The sequence below is a fragment of the Bombus pyrosoma genome, linkage group LG4 (assembly GCF_014825855.1).
Source record: "Bombus pyrosoma isolate SC7728 linkage group LG4, ASM1482585v1, whole genome shotgun sequence".
NCBI classification, from domain to species: Eukaryota; Metazoa; Arthropoda; class Insecta; order Hymenoptera; family Apidae; genus Bombus; species Bombus pyrosoma.
Genome location: NC_057773.1, coordinates 10,307,516 through 10,324,157, shown reverse-complemented (window position 1 = coordinate 10,324,157; position 16,642 = coordinate 10,307,516). Strand labels below are relative to the sequence as shown.

Here is a 16,642-nt window from a genome sequence, read left to right as displayed (position 1 = left end):
TCTCGGACAACAATAATTACACACCGATAAGAAGCAGCTGCGCTGTTCGTAAACTCAGCCTCTCACGGATTGTCTGGTTAAATAGAAAACGAAGGCAGAATTGCCGACCGACGGGTGCAATTCGACAAGTCAGCACACTTTGTTCGAGCTGGCGATTTACTTGCAGTATTTGTTGCGATGTTGCGTACAATGTTGGCTGTTCAGTTTGGAGATTCAGAGAGTTACTTGCAAATTATGGAGTGCTATAATTTGCTGCTAGTATCGAGGTATGATTGATTTAAGGTAACGAAGGATTAAACTTGATCGTATTAATTAAATGGAAAAATAGAATAAGTTGATTAAAAGCGGCGGAAGATTGGTGGTAAAATTTTTAATCCGAAGAGAAACTAAGTAAAAAGAAAGTCTTGGTAACTGAGTAAAGAAACTATAGAAATACTAATGGAAGAGTAATTCATATTATTTAGTCTATAAAATTACCAAGTAATCAACCGTTAATTCCATTTCGTACTTCTTTCTTTCGCAGAATAATAGTTTATAATTTCTCTTTCTGATAGATCTCGCGTTACATCCGGAAGAGTTTTCTCTGACGCGAACAGTTTTCTCGTGCTGTCCGAAGGAAACAGCGCAACTGGATTCAGCGACAAAAATAGGAAATTTCGTTAGAGAAGTAGAAGATTCGGTCAATCAAATTAGGGGGCACGTCAGAACGAATGAACGGCTGGAAATGGCAGTAATTACACGACTGAAAGAACAGAGGAACGAGTCTGTCTCCTCTCGTCAACGGAAAGATGCGTTGCTGTGTCGCGACGGCTTTGTAATCATCGTCACGTCCGATTTTCCTGCTTGTAATTCGACGACAAGCTGTAGCTGTGTGGTTTCGTTCTGGTAGCGGAATGAAAAGCGTCGCGAAACAGACGAATAGTCGACGCAACACGCAGTTGAGGAAACAACACTCGGACCCTGACTAATCGATTATGCTCGTTCGCTTATTATATACTTTCACCGATTGCGTCACGAGATCGAGGTTGGAAACGAGGAAAGCGTGGGACCTGGCATTAATACGTAATACAAGCAGTTATTACACGGCCGGCTATTCGCGTTGGAACGACGGATACCCGGCAAGTTGGAAAGCACTGTCCTTAGGCAGCACGTACGTTATTTCACGTCATGCGTTCTTGGTCGCGTTAAGCGGCCTGCCGTTTAATTGTCTGCGTATTCCTGGCTAATACGTTCTTGCAGCGCTTTGTCTTTGCGTGCTACGAAATATTTCTTTATATTCGAAAGCGATCGTAACTTTCTTTCCTTTCCTTTTTGTTAAGGCTTCCAGATCACAAGAGAGATTATTTAAAAATTTATAGCGTAAATTTTTCAGAGTTGTTAAATTAATTCTGTTCTTTGTGTTGCGAAAAGGAGACGTGGAAAAACTTGATCGAGGCCAGATCAGATTTTTATCTTGTAGAAATGTTTTGGTGATAAATGAATACAATTCTCTCTATCTCTTCCGATTAATCGTAATTGGTTTCGATACTAAGTATGGAAATTTCATTAATTGTACTCCGACATACATGCAATTTATTCTGAACACGAATTAACGTACATATTATAAATCCATTATAAAGATACATTTTCATACAGATTCGTACAACTGTAGCACCGAACAATCGTAGCTGTTCGGATATTGGAAATTTAACTATCGTTCGTATACCTGAAACAGAGTTGTTAAGCCCATTAACTGACTCAATAACAAAGTATGGATAAGTGGAGTTCTATCGTAAACTACATGTCGTAGATAGAAATACTGCTAAATGAAAGGTATAAGTATAAAATCATACTCTACTTCTTTAGCTCTAAGATAAACACTAAATGAAATAAGGCGAAGAAGATTATTTGCGACTAAAATCATTTTGCATACGTAGAAATATCTGAAATATTATGTACAGAATGGTCCACGCAACTGTTTCACTTTATAATTCCATTAGCAGTGCAGTTACAGAAAGATGTCAAGGGAGAAAGATGAATGATCCAAAGAATATTACATTCGTAGGACCATGTTTAGTTTAGAAGTGTAATGGTGCGTGTACAATCAACGCTTGTAATATTATTTTTAATGTGAAATTTATTAACATTAAATTTATCGCACTTGAGACAATGAAAACACAAATGTAAGAGTATTGCGTCACTGTCAGGCCTTTCCTTCCTTTTCATATGATATTCTACAAAATTAAAGATAAAATATCTTTTAAATGAAACAGTCGTCGACCGTGTTACTTTAATATTCTCTTTCGTAGAATGACGAAAGGAATATATCTATGTAAAAAAGCACGCATTACCATTTAAAAAAATAATGAAATTGTTGATTGCACCATTGCACTTCTAAAAAAAATATAGTTCTACGGATGTAGTACTGCTTGAACCACTCACCTTTCTCCTTTGGCATTTTTCTGTAACTGTACTGGTAACAGAGTTATAAAATGGAAAAGCTGCGTGGACCACCCTGTATATCTTCATCGGATAAGAAGCGAAGAAAGCTTTACAATTAAAACGATTCTGCGGTGTACAATTAAACAGTTTTATCTATAGATCTGAGATAAAATGGCACACCCTATGTGTTTTAATCCAATTCGGATTATAACACCGTTGTCGTGAAATCTTTCTCTCTCCGTTGAGCAGTAATCGGCTCAAATCGGGCTAACGAGAATCATGATTTACGCGTCGAGCTTAGTTGTAGTTTTCGCCTCCTCGAGAGTGAACGAGCACGTTCATCTCGCGTATCGACGCGCATTATCTCGCCGTTCGTTTCAGAACAACTTCGCGCCTGTGATAACTGCATTTGTCACATGGCCGAACTCAACTTTCGTTTGAACGATTAGTAATTAATTTATGAGGAACCTCGAGTGCTCGGCCGAAGCGGGATAATCAATTTTCTGGCACACAGAAATTTCACAATATAAACACAGGAAATGAATAATTAAACCGGGAAAAATATAAATAAATCTCGATGAAGAGCAACTAAAAATTGAAATACGTGACTAATGATGCTAATAAAACGACAGGCTTATAATAACGTGATAAAGTAAAAACAATGAAAGATCGATAAGATATCCAATTCATACTAAGTATATTGATACTTAATATATTAATATCTATATAGGTATTCCGACACTAACCAGGAATGTATTTTATCAAGGGAATCATCTGGATTCGTATGTTTTTAACCAGTTTTTATCAGCGAATCGTTCACCAAACGTATCTCAACGTTTAATTAACTTTGAGAAGTATCGGAGACTAACCACCGATGAAACAAAAAGGGGAAACGAACCGTTGATTTATGTTAATTCGTTTCGACCCAGGCTTTGATGTTCTCGTCCCTTTGGTCACATTTTAGGGAGTTTAAGAACCGGCACCAGTAGTCGATTAACGTTTCTAATTAAAGTTAATAAACCGGTGTTTCTGCAGCTTAATGAGGTTTGGTTGGCTTCCCGGTTCTTGGGCGACAAAGTTCGCGAGGGGTGAGAATTTCGACGAACGTTTCGACGAACGACACCAGCACCTTTTCCGTGGCACGTTGGCTAATTTTCATATGTCACGGACCCTCTCGTAATTTCGAGTTGTCTCCGGTTCGCGCGTTACACGCAGTTAGATAAGGTTATGCGTTTTAATTACGGGCTGAATTACAACAGCGAAGTGGATTCTTCGTGTGTCGCACGCCTCACCCCTGCGCTCTGACTTATGCATTATTTACATAATCCGGCCGAGGGGAAAAATAGCCTCGCTCGCTACAGAGCCACCGCCGGCTTTATTTTTAATGCAACAAAGTGCCGCTTTGTTATTCGGCGACTCGTGATTTTTCCTTGAGCCGTGTTAAAGCGGAACGTGATCATCGTGAAACTGTCAGCGGAGAGACACATTAATGTTCTTTTGAGATTAAATAATTTAGGATGAAGATGGGGATGTATCCTTTCGAGAGGCAAACGATTAATTTGGATAATGAACTTACGAAGAAAATTCAACGCTTGGCTTTTGTAGAGCCCAATTAACCGATAATTAATTACCGTTAATTACGCTATCATGCAACATAAGAGGCGTTAGAATAATCATGTTTCAATTCATTCACAGTGTTTGAAGAAAAACTGCAATATAAAATTGAAACAATGTAACAAATTATTAATATTATCCTCGTAACATGAGAAATGTTACAATGATACAAAGACAATTGAATCGAAAATGAGTCAGAGTAGATAGCAAAATGAATGCAATATATGCTACGTAAGATGTTTCAACTTATTCAGTTGTGCAGAATTCATTCTTAAATTATTAAGTGACTAAGAACGGTACGTTTCAAGTTTAATCATCCAAAGAACTATTCGAAACATCCGCCGAAATACAGCGGTACTGCTGCCTGACTAGTGTCATCCGCTACTACTTGAATCTTCTAACTGCGCAGTCTTAAGCTGACGGCAGTGAGCCCGGTCTTTACGACTACCTTCCACAGTCCTTCGTCGTATGCAAATGAAATATCTGGCGCATTCACCCACGGACCCATTAATGTCCTTTCATTATGACCGGTGGTGAACGAAAATCCCTTTAACAGGCGATCATTAAACATCGTTGCGCCTTTCAGAACGTTTTAATGACCCAGCGGGATAGCCATGGGGATTAATCAAGATTGATTTAGTCGAACAATCCAGGTTATACCGTAGATTTAACCGTAGATTATGCCGCTGGTGAGTATATTCCCAAGGACATGGAACACCGCTCCAGGAGACGTCTCTCTGGGGACTCTACATTTAGTTTCATGACTTCGCGTCTACGTGGTGATTGACTTTCCGTGAAACCCGTGAGATCAATGATAGGATTTGTCGAAAATAGGTTTGTGAGATCTCTGGCGTATTATAATAATATGAATCAGATACACCGGCTCACGATAGTAATTTGAACATTTGCTATGGGAAACTTCTTGTATCTGTTATATATGTTATGTAAAACAGTTTGAAATTAGTTCTGTAATGAGACACTACTGTCATGATCACATTGAGCCTATTAATTAATAATCGAGTTGAGTCGAAAATTTAACGAACAAAGAACGAGAAGTTTATTTCATTCGTAACAGATAAAAACTTTTATCCTCTTTACAATTGCGATGTTAGAGTGGAAATATTGTGCGCGACAGAATGTACAATACGAATTGTGTGTAGTTGGCGAAAGAAACCGTCGCCGATCAAACCATTGATCACGAACAATCTCTCCTAGGATCTCGCGTTAATTCGCCATCGTGACCTGTGAGACAGGGATTTTCGTGATCCGATTTACGTTATCTATCCTCGAAAATTCATCCACGGAATATCGAATGACGCTTAAACCATTGATCGACCCTGATTCTCCAATAATTTCCAGCTTCCCCTCCCGTTTAATATAGAGTGTCACAAGTTTCTGTAACACAGTTTAATTAATTGTTTCAAGCAACTAGCTCCCATTTCATAACTGTATTGAATAACATCATTAACGCTATTGTAGAACAAAATTGGCATTCCCGTCGAAATATTTCACCAAATAATGCTGCAAAGACGAAAGGAAAAAGAAAGAGCGATACACGTGTAAAAGTATTTTTTAGTTGAAAGTTTCTCAACGTACACTTTCGGAGAAGTGAAACGGGACAAAGAGAAAAGTCCATTGAACGGGCAGAAAGAGAACAACTCAGCGAAACAAAGCAATCGGAACAATTGTAAAGAGGGGTTGAAAGAGAAAAAGGCGGGGAAACAGACCGAAACCACTTTACCAGCGAGCACTGCCAATTTTACGGCGTAAAAATCGTTACGATCGATCAATTGCGTTTCTGTGACGTATAATTTCATGTGGTCAGAATGCAGAGATTCCCTGGCACTGGACTGGTCGGTGAAATTAAATCGAAGGCTTGAGAAACTGTCGGAGGATTGTTGGCAAATAACTTTCCTTCAGCGATGTGCGACCAGGTCGAATGGATTAGCGGCCGAGTTTAATCAAACCGATTGTAAATCCTGCGAGGCAAGTGTTCTATGAAAATTCATTTGCGTCAGCCCTCTGGCATCTGCCTCTATCTAGCGGCCACTAAATTGTTAATTAAATCGAGCAGGTCGAGTTTTATCGTGGCTCGAATTATCCCGGTCGACAACGCTTCGTCCGACGATTTACATTTAATTTCTTGTCGGCTGGAAAGTTTACAAGCCACCGAGCTCAGACAGTTTCGTTGTTTTGTCATTTATATTTAGTAATAGCTGCGATTACGTCGTGTATCTCGTTTACAGAAAAAGAAAAATTCATTCATTGTAATAACGAACAGAGTCTCGAATTGAAACAAGTGTAAAGTTGAATACATGTCTTGTTGTCTTTTAATTTACGTTTAATAATTATTTCGTTTATATCATGTACTTGGTCTGTGCAAAAAATACATTTATGTCTTAATATCTTCGTAGCATAATCTTTTGTAATAATAAACAAAAGATGGAACTAAAACGACAACAGACCAGAACATTAAAAATTAGGACTCTTACTTGCGAATATATAATCTGGTGCTTAAATGTATTAGTTAAATACCCGAATAACAGTATTTCACAGAAAATCGGGCGAAAAATCCACGCAGACTCTGTACACCAACAGTTCGCATTTCACTGGCGAATGTGAAAGTAACGGATTTTACAAAAAACCTTTTACCATTACCCCGTGATTCTCATTTTCTCCGAATGAAACTCTGTCTAGTTTTATCCCCGATAAACTCGATAATCAAACGAGGGAATCAAGGACAGCCTAACGAACCGAGTAATCATCGATTCGAATTCGGAGACATAAGATGGCCCGATTCAGCGTTCGTGCATAATTAATTGCAGGTTTAACTCCTTCCAGTCAGATTTCAGGCAGAGTGTGTCAGGTTGAAAGGCCGTGCAGGATCTTCTCTCTCACAAAAGGACAGTCAGACAGGGCACTTTTTGTCACCAGTGCTGTTCTCTAGCAGCCTTTTCATCTCGCCGACACTCGGTAATGGAACACTGCCAAATGTAAGAATCCGTACTCTCCTTCGTCGTGTGCGTGAGACGGAATAGCCATTTTAACAACCCTGAAATATTCAGTGCCATACCTTGTCTCATTTTCCTCTTTTTTCATCTTTTTCTCATTTTTTTCGTTTCCTTTTTCATTTTTCCCCCCTTTCTTCTTCTTTTTTTTCTTTCTTTTTCTCTCCCTTTTTGTTCACAGTGATGTGTGTGACTTGAATGAAGAAATAATTTGTTCCCCCTTGTTCAGTGTTGCAGGTTTTCGGACAAGAGGAACGATGAAGAAAGAACAAAATATTTGGAAAAACAATTATGTATTGATTCAGGAAATATTGTAGCAGAATTTCTCTCATTCGGTTTGTCGTCCGATTAATTTTCGAGTCGCGACGCTGTTTGCGCAGTTTAATTACGCGACGAGGCATCGTTTTATCCTTTTATGCACGCGTGCAATACGGTTCCCAATTCAAATTTGACAAGTATTCAATTCGCAATGCGAAAAAGAAACGTGATATTTTCATACGCAAAAGAACATTTTGAGATTAAGGCGAAATTATTTTTCCCGCGTCACGAACAAAATTGATTAATAGCTCACAGATGGGAACGCCGGTATTTTTTTTTTTTTTGTTTTATTAATACGCCAATGTATGCTTTTATCACCGTCAATAAGCTGAGGCTGGTATTAAAAAATATTTAAATACACCGGCTTTATATTCGTGAAATTTAAATTCCAGACTAACCGTGAAAAGTTAGTTTCGCGGAGGACTATCTGAACTTGCCGCGTCCGGAATATTAAGATAAAACTCAGCCAGAAAACTTGTACACAACAGGCAAGATTGGTCTGCATTGAATGCCAACGCTTACTCGCGACCGATGAAGATTTCCTAAGATTTCAGATTCTGTCCCTTCCTCGAATTACTTATTGGCGAGTACGGCAACTTCATTGAAGTTATGAGAAGCAAAGAACCGATGGAACAATTGGACGAGATGGTCTCAGAACGAGAACCACGGAAGTCCATTAGTTGCCAGCTATTTCCGTGGAATAAAATCACCAGAAAGGCAGATATAAGCTTCTTCGTTTTTCCTTTCTTTTACCATCGACTAGCTGATGGAACAGCCAAAGCACTGCTGAAAAACGAAACACGAAAAGGCCGAGGCGAAACTTATGCAAATTCGCAATTTCGTTCGTACGTAATGTTTTCGTCGTCCTTTCGGCGAGGATTAGTTCATTCCCTTTCCATTGCTAGTCGGTCCTGCTTTCTCAAATGCAAATCAGTTGGAGCTATTTTACGAATTTTTATGCACTGAAGTTTGACTATGTTTCGTTAGTTACATCGGTTATACGTCTGCCTTTTATATTCTGGTCGTTTCTACTTGGATATAGGGCTTCGACGCTTTACTGTTGACTGTTACTACTTAACAATGGCTCGCGCAAAACGTTGCGCATTTTCTTCACTTGAGAAACGCTTGTAATAACGTCCTCGTATATCTATGCTTCTGTCAGAGTACAATTTTCAGATGTAGGAATAAAAATTTTTATTCCTTTGTTAGAATTTCCTCTGTAAATGGCAAACACTTTTAACTCGACAACATTAAAATTAAAACTGCGCTAGTACATACTGCACGAAGCCACGATTTTACAGCATCGTAGAGAAATATTTTTAATGTTTCCATATCCCTGTAAAAGTCGAAGAACAAAGAAGCTTCAGATGCATCGTCATCGAGGCGCTTTCATCCTCTTCTACGAGCAACACGTATCGATTCTCGCTAATCTTCGTCCCGTTAAAAGCATTCCACAAGGAAATTCTATTTTTTTTTTTTTTTCACGATAAATCTCGATCCTCTCGCAGTGGAGGATTACTCGCGTTTCCGATCTACGGAAAACACGAAGAGGCAAGATGTACGGATCATGAAACGCGTCGAATGTTTGCATTGTGCGCGAGCTCGTCGGCGTTTCGGGCGTTTTCAATTTTTCTCGAATGCGTGCAACTTTCTTTCTAGAACGATTATACAGTTTATAAGAGAGGTTGAAACAATTTTACGAGCCTACAGGGGATTGGGGAAAATCGGCCGTGCGAAAAGGCCGCGCGTTCAGTGCTGGCGATAAGGCGTGAATTATGAAGCCACTTGTACGCGACGCCACCACCAGATAAGGGCGTCATTAACTCGCACGTTCATTATCGGCTTCTTGTAAATTTCACCGGGTTTCATGATCTTTCGTCGATGCGTATAGAAAGATTCCAGAGAAATAGCAACAACGGTAAGTCGCAATGATTTTTATGGATTTGTAAGGAATTGCAGCATTTGGTTAGTGTGTCTCGATAGATACAACCCAGTCGCAACTTTTTTTGTGAAACTAATGAAAGCAGCGATTCAGAATGTATAGAGAAACTGACAGGAAGAATATTCAATACTGAGAATTAGGCTGTAAGGAAGCTGAAGGGATATTTTAATGAAAAAGTGAAAGAATCGATAGTAATGGAATAAATAATGAACAATTGTCAGATAAATAACAATGAATAATATATCTGGAAGAACAGTTAATAAAAGTTTCAATTAAAACGGTCGGCTTCTTTCCTTTCAAAGAACAATAACGAGAGAGTCATGCTGAAGAGAAGAATCCTGATCAACCTTGTAAAAGCATCGTGTAACAGTTATTTCTGTTGAAGAAGTGGAAAAATTTTCCAACTATTGAGTTAAATGTGTATTGAAAATCGATGCTGCGAAAGCATAAACGCTCGCGATTCCATTCCAACGTTTCACGCTGAATAAACTCTCGAATTCGAACGAGGATCCGATAAATCTGAAGTGAGACTCGAAAAATCGAGTTGTCCCTCCGGTTTTCGGCTGTTCTTTCGTCCGAATGGCCACTGTAAATTCACTTGGCACCAAGCAAATCTGCAACTCAAACTGCCCTGCTTTGAGCGGAAAAGATATTAGCGTGTCCTCGCGGCTCCCCTATCGCGAGAATATGGTATCTTTATTGCCGTAATAAATACTCTGTTGTTTGCCATTCATCGTGATCATGTTTGCGCTCGTAACGTAAATATCCCTTAATGCGTGCAATTGTACAAATTCCGCCGACCACTCTGCCAGCTTCCCCTATTAAAACGCCACTGCATTAACTAAAACAACTCTCGTTGGCCGACACTTTTGCAATATCATCGCCGTTTATCCTTAATACCGTTGATCTTACCCAGCCATAATATCTTCCGCAATGTTCATTTCTCTCCTCTTGTCTCGAATCCAAATCGTTCAGGCAGCTTAAACGCGCATATTCGTTTAATGCTTCACTTTACCAATTGATTATTAGGTGTCTAGGTTTTTACTAATTGGGGAATTAACCCTTTGGAATTGGGGATTTCACAGCACGAAGAGTCGCAGCACGAAGGAGAGTTAGGTAAGCTTCCAACCATGACACCACAAATTTCTTGTGTTATGCATTATTATTAGATTATTATTAGACCGAGAATATTTGCGAGAGATTTGCGTACACAGAACGTACATCATACGCAAAAATAAAGTCCAAGTTTCAAGTTTGATCCGTCAAATATCCAAGTTTCTATCTCTCTAACAATGTTTATACAAAATAGGAAAATAGGAATTCCGACGGTATAAAAAGATCCTGTGGCCGCAACAATATTTGATTGATGTAACAATAGATCAAGATCGATTAAAAAATAATCAGAAAAGAATGGAAGAAACGGTTGAATGAGTTTTCAGACACTCTGCACCCTCGTAAATTTCCTCACGTTTGATATTGAGCCTGTTGGAACACGGTTTCTTGCAAGTTCCTCGATAATATTGTCCTGCTCCGAATCCCTTCTCCCTCCCCCCGGCAATTTTCGCCCCTCGCCACAATCGAGGGTGTAAATTTAATAAAGCTCCGTCTTTATCTAAATGACCGTGATCCCTTGCGATATCTTGGCGCGCGCGTTCACCGCCAAATACCACGACGCATTTAGGACTTAAGAGGTCGTCTCGTCTCCTTCGTTCGCTCTCTTTATCTCTATCGGCGATTTTCCGAGTTCCAGGCGAGAATTCTTTCCGCTATAATCCGTTCAAAGAAGAATGCAATCCTCCCCCAGTCTCATCCCACCGCGAACGATCGAACGTCCTACATTTTGTTCTGAATCGCGAACAGTGAAACTTTTCGGTTAACTTCGCTCCTCGTAAGGAAAAGATTGATTGGATTTTCGAGGCGTCCGAATGGAGTTCGCTCGCGAACCAAACGACCAGGGAGTAATAGAAACTTGGATCCGCCTTTGTAATAAATTTAACTTTCCCTATTCGATAAAGCTGTTTGCTTACATAAGAAGAAAAAGAGATAAATTTTGCGCGTGTTAAATCCTCGAGGAATTAAAAATCGTCAACAAAGGGAGAAAATCGAATTTGCCAGAGAATCGGAGTGGGTTTTATCGGCTTCTGTCGAAGCTGGTAGCTCCGAGAGGACCTCTTACCTGCGCCCAAAATAACTTGAACTGGCTTCCAGATCACTCTATCGACCTTCGAACGGCTTCTTCCACGATCGTTAAACTCTTAGACACGAAACCCAACTCCTTCACTATTCTGCTTACCGCAGGACAGAGTTCGTCGGATTTTTGCACGAACTTTCTTTCATATTCTGGCTCCATAGTTGCCTTTGGCTGTCAAGGACAGATTTTGTAAGTGCTCTTACTCGTGTGAAACTTTCTGCATCGATCAAATGCATTTTCTGCAGTTCAAGCGTAAGAAAGGATTAAGCAGGTGTATAATACACAGATGAGAATATTCTTTCTCTGAATCACAGCATCTTCGGATTTACCCCTCTTCCATATATACGAAATATCTGTTCCTAAATTGGCGCCACAGTATCTACGATGGATCGTTCAACGGAAATGACGAAACTTTGTTATTAAATATCTCATTAACCGTATCTTCTGAAACGAGGCAACACGAGTCTAATGCTTTTCTTCGTCTATCTATACACCCTATATCTCTTCGTTTTTCCCAACTACTTCCTTATTTTGCGTCAAAACTAAATTCATCCAACTCCCGTTATCTCTGCTCGCAATCAATTGTATATGCAATCGGATAAATCGATATTGTTATAAACAGTCGTTCTGACAGCCTCGTAACATAGATTTCTTTTAGTTACAGCTTACTGTATAAAAGAACTTCTTACAAAGTACGAAAAGATTCGGAGAAAGAGGCAGCACTTACACGATTAAAGTCTTATCGTCATTGGAATCGATAAGACTCACGAATTACAAGTAAAATAATCGAAACACAACGAGCTAGCGGACGAAGTAAATGGCTGTTTGAAACGGTTACTCTAAAGATAACCAGCTGACTAATTAGAAGGCTCTTCGGTGTACACACAGGCAGGTACAAGTGCATTCAAAACACATTCACCGACGCGAATCTTTGCTGCCTTCGTTAGCGTTGGTCGTTTACTTTGCAGCACCGGAAAAAAAGCGTCATTTGCACGCCTGATGAGAATTCTTAAAAGCGGTTTGTTAAGCACATGTATCAAGACGGAGCACAAATTCCTCGTGTTTCTCACTACGGGTAATTCCTCTCCTCTCGCGGAGAATCGCGATCCTTCTCTACCAGAGCGTTGAAATTGAGGAGATTGAGAAAAACGCCGGAGAATTCCGAGGGTAGTTTCACGCCAGTCAAAAGATCTCCTTTGTGCCCTTTCGTAATACACGAATGAACGAATGAAGTTTGGCTGGTTTCATTGAACGAGGCTCAATGCGTTCGTTTGAATGGAACTTGACGAATTTAAAAATTCGTAGCTCGTGTACGTCGTAATGGGATAGAACGGTGTATGAGTTTGAAAAAGAAAATGGGGAATTGAGAAGGATATAGGGTGTATAGAGTAATTAGCGGTTCAAGTAATTCAACAATGACTTTAAAATCTGAAGTGTCGTGACACGAATGGAACACGAATTACTCGTTAAAAGATGAAAGGGTTTTAGATTAGAAGCAAACTTCGTCCTTTTTAGACAATCGTCGTTGGAATGAAGATGGATAGGACCAGGCACCCCTATTCCTATGGAACGCAACTAGCATAACGTGAACCCGAGAAAGTAATTACGGGACGTCCATAAGACGATGAAGTTCAGAAATTGGACGACTGGTGAAAAGTCGGGAGGAAACCATAGCAGGTAATTCGGAAGGTTGAAGGAACGTCTCAAAGGCGACCAAGATTAATGAACTTCTTACGACGTCGCGATTAAGCGTGAGAAAAAACTCCGTTTCCTTCTGACTTCGACCGCAGTTCTCGTTCGAGACTTGAAGAGACCTAAACACGTTCTTCCGTCATACTTTTTCTTTCTTGGAGACTCGTTCGAAAGCTATCTATCGCTTTTTCGCCAACCAGGTCTTGTTCCGCGTAATTACTTTAGGTGTTGAGGATGGGAGCGAGAAACGCGCGGAATTTGAATGCGAGAAGAGACGGTTAAACCAAGAGATACAAAGAGAATACGATTGCTCCGAGTCAATAGGATATTTCTTGAAAAGAAGAGTATACGTAGGAGAAGTTTCTTCTTGAAATTCTAACCGTGAGATAAATGTACGCGAGATGGGTTTTCTTTTGCGTGTGAAAAGCTTTTTAAGATTTCCAAATTCTGATTATGACCTACTTAACTTTCTTTTTATTTTTTCTTTATATTGGAATTTATGAAACTAATCGGCGCTGGCTTTCAAACGACTCAATCAATCGAATAATCAGACATAAAATAAAGACGTATTTTACTTTTGTTATTAGAAAATGTCGCAAACTCAAGCTTCTTTAAATCATTGCATCGATAGATCCCAACCTTTCGTACAGAGTTGACATTTCAGTTTCCCAATTCAATCCTTCTATTTCCACAAGGGTAATAGTAATATACGCAGTCGAGCATAAACAGTCTAAAATTTCGTCGAGGGTCTTTTCTACGAAGATTTCATTATCCCCGGGGATTCCCGCGAGTTGCTTCTCGAAACGCTCTTAAAGTACTGTTTTCCTTTACGACACGCCGTTTTATTATTCCCTTAACCGCGAACGCCGCACGGTTCCGAGTAAAATATTCAACGCGACGGTTTTGCCTTTTTCCCTGCTCTCGCGGGACATAAAAGCTCGCAACGAAGAGTCGAAGATTCTTGGAGAGTTCGAAAATCTGCTCGTCTACCAACGATCTTCGTCGGTTTATCGTGTCAATAGAAACAGCATTCAGCGTCTCGCGATAATGGCGCCGATTTAACATCGATAATGACTCGAAAGAGAAGCAAGGAACTTCGTAGAAGGAAATGAAAGCCTTTGCTGATCTTCCGATGGAATAATAATTAGAAAACGGTGGTTTCCACTCCCTGGATGGTAATCGAATACAGAGTTTCAAGTTGACGAATTTAAATCGAAGGATAAGATTATTTGCGACTAGATTATAATGTAAAATTTGAATACCAGAATAGTTTAAAATCACGGTATAAGTTGATGATTGAATTCGTCGGCGAGAACGAGTTAATAACTCGTGAAGATAAATCGAAATCCATCGTGGAATTACTTGGCCGAATTAGTCACCGTTACAGAGATTCCATTTCGTAATGGAGGCGTTCAATTATTCTTCTAGCCCAATAAAAGAGAGAAATAGCAGTTTCCTGCGGGAAATATGCTGGATTTTCTTCGAAGGAAAATCATAGTCAAAAACTGAAACGACTTGATCAAGCTTTCGGACCGTGTACGCGGTAACGAGACCATGATTTAACGTTTTCACCCCTGGCGACCGGAGGGAACTCGCGCATGGACCTTACTTTTTATTTACATTTAATTCCGCGTGTAAATACGTTTATGCATATTTTAACGAGTTTTGCCCGGATATTTACGCTCATAACCGCCGCCGTAATAAATATTTATCGTGGCCATTAGATCATGCATAAACATACGCGGTCGAAGAGGCGTGCTTTGTCAAATACACCGCTTATCACCGCATTTTCCACGACATTTATGCAAATATTTCGCCGCGAATTTGCGTCTGTCCGCTATATATTTCGCAAAATTTTAGCGAAACACGTCAACCGATATCACTTCGTTCTCCCCTTCTCTCCGTGATTGATATCAGTTTCCACGAGCGGCGCGACACGCACAATCATAATATGATAATTTTAAACACTTGGGGCGCCAAGCTATTTAAACTTTGAATCATTCACGGGTTGAAACAATGATTTCCACCGAATTCATCTATGAATGCTCGTAAATTCGTCCCCATTATAATAATTCATCGCTCTTAACGAACCCGCCATCATAGGAACGTGATTAATTTCTGTTATAGCCTTGCTACGCATAATGTATATGTGCATCTATATATATGCGTATGCATATTTATAAGCCTATAGACCTGTATTAAAAGCACTGAAATTTACGAGTGGCTAGCGATCGATATTATACTGTGAAGTTCTTTTAATGGAGCTACTTTCGATATACTCTGTGTAACTGTTCCTTTAATTCCATTGGCCTCTTAAGTTACGGTTTGCGATCCAGTTAAACGCAAGGCAAACAGAAGCCAAGCTCAAACTAACGAAGGGTGGGCAAGCCCTTCTCTACTTTCGTTGCGACGATTCTCAAACCACGTTACTCGACTCATCCGTCATTTAAATTGCAGCTGGTATCTCTAATTAAAAAGTATCGGGCGCAACTTCGACGAGGTATCGATTACGATGCTTTTAGCAATTTCCAATTGAGAAGCAAATAGCGAGAACTCGACGTGAAAAGCAGAAGAGTCGAAACCTAAACTCGTCCGTGTCAAAGCTCGATTCGAAACACGATTCGAAGTCGGCTGAAAATAATAACTAGTTCTTCGTTCGTCTTAGCGTTAAAAGTTACGATATTTTATTAATCAGAAACTTCTTGCCCTTGCTCTATTATTTTCAATATTTTCCTATTATTCCTCGATTATAGATTAAGGCTAATTTAATTTCACTCAGTTTAATTTCACTCCAGGTTGATCGCTGATGACAAACCAGAGGATTTCGCGGGGACGCGGATGAGATGTCAACTACCAAGAAGGAATTAATCGCTTGTTAACGAAACACGAATATAGCGATCGCAGATCGTATTAATTTGGTGGAAATACAACGAACAGTTTACGTGGTGACAGGCACAACGCTGTATTACATTGTCGCTGCTGCAACACCGCGTTTCCTTCGTCGTTCACTGGTTGTTTTGCATCGCCGCAGGTTGCGAATTGCTACACGCAACTATCGTGACAATGTTTATTTATTTATTTATTTATTTATGTTTGTATGTATGTATGTATTTCTTTATTTATTTATTTATGTATTTATGTATTTATTTATTTATTTATTTAAACGGGTATGGTCCCTTTTTATTTTTGTACACACACAGGTTGTAACACCAGGCACATGTGAGTATAAAAAGGTGTTGTAATATGAAACAAATACAAGTATAACAAGTGGACTGTAGATTAATCAGATACCTAACGTGCCTTTGAAGCTTCATGCAATTTGGGTTCGAAAACTGATATAGAGTTGATATAGAGTTACGGTCTACTAACTGTAGATTCTGAGAGTAGCATAAGGGATATTTTGAGCGTGCTCTATAAGTGGATTTAGGAATATGGTATAGCTGGATAGTAGAATAT

General features: G+C 39.5%; 1 protein-coding gene and 1 long non-coding RNA gene across 10 annotated transcripts in view; one reads left to right on the top strand and one right to left on the bottom strand.

Annotated features, from left to right (window-relative positions):
* Nucleotides 1-16,168, top strand: part of LOC122566457 — an 84,986-nt gene extending 68,818 nt beyond the window's left edge. The window contains exon 4 of the long non-coding RNA XR_006316529.1: nt 15,982-16,168. This is a non-coding gene — a long non-coding RNA (uncharacterized LOC122566457). The remainder of the gene's footprint in view (nt 1-15,981) is intronic.
* Nucleotides 1-16,642, bottom strand: part of LOC122566456 (glutamate receptor ionotropic, kainate 2) — a 148,067-nt gene that overhangs the window by 108,110 nt on the left and 23,315 nt on the right. The window lies entirely within an intron of this gene.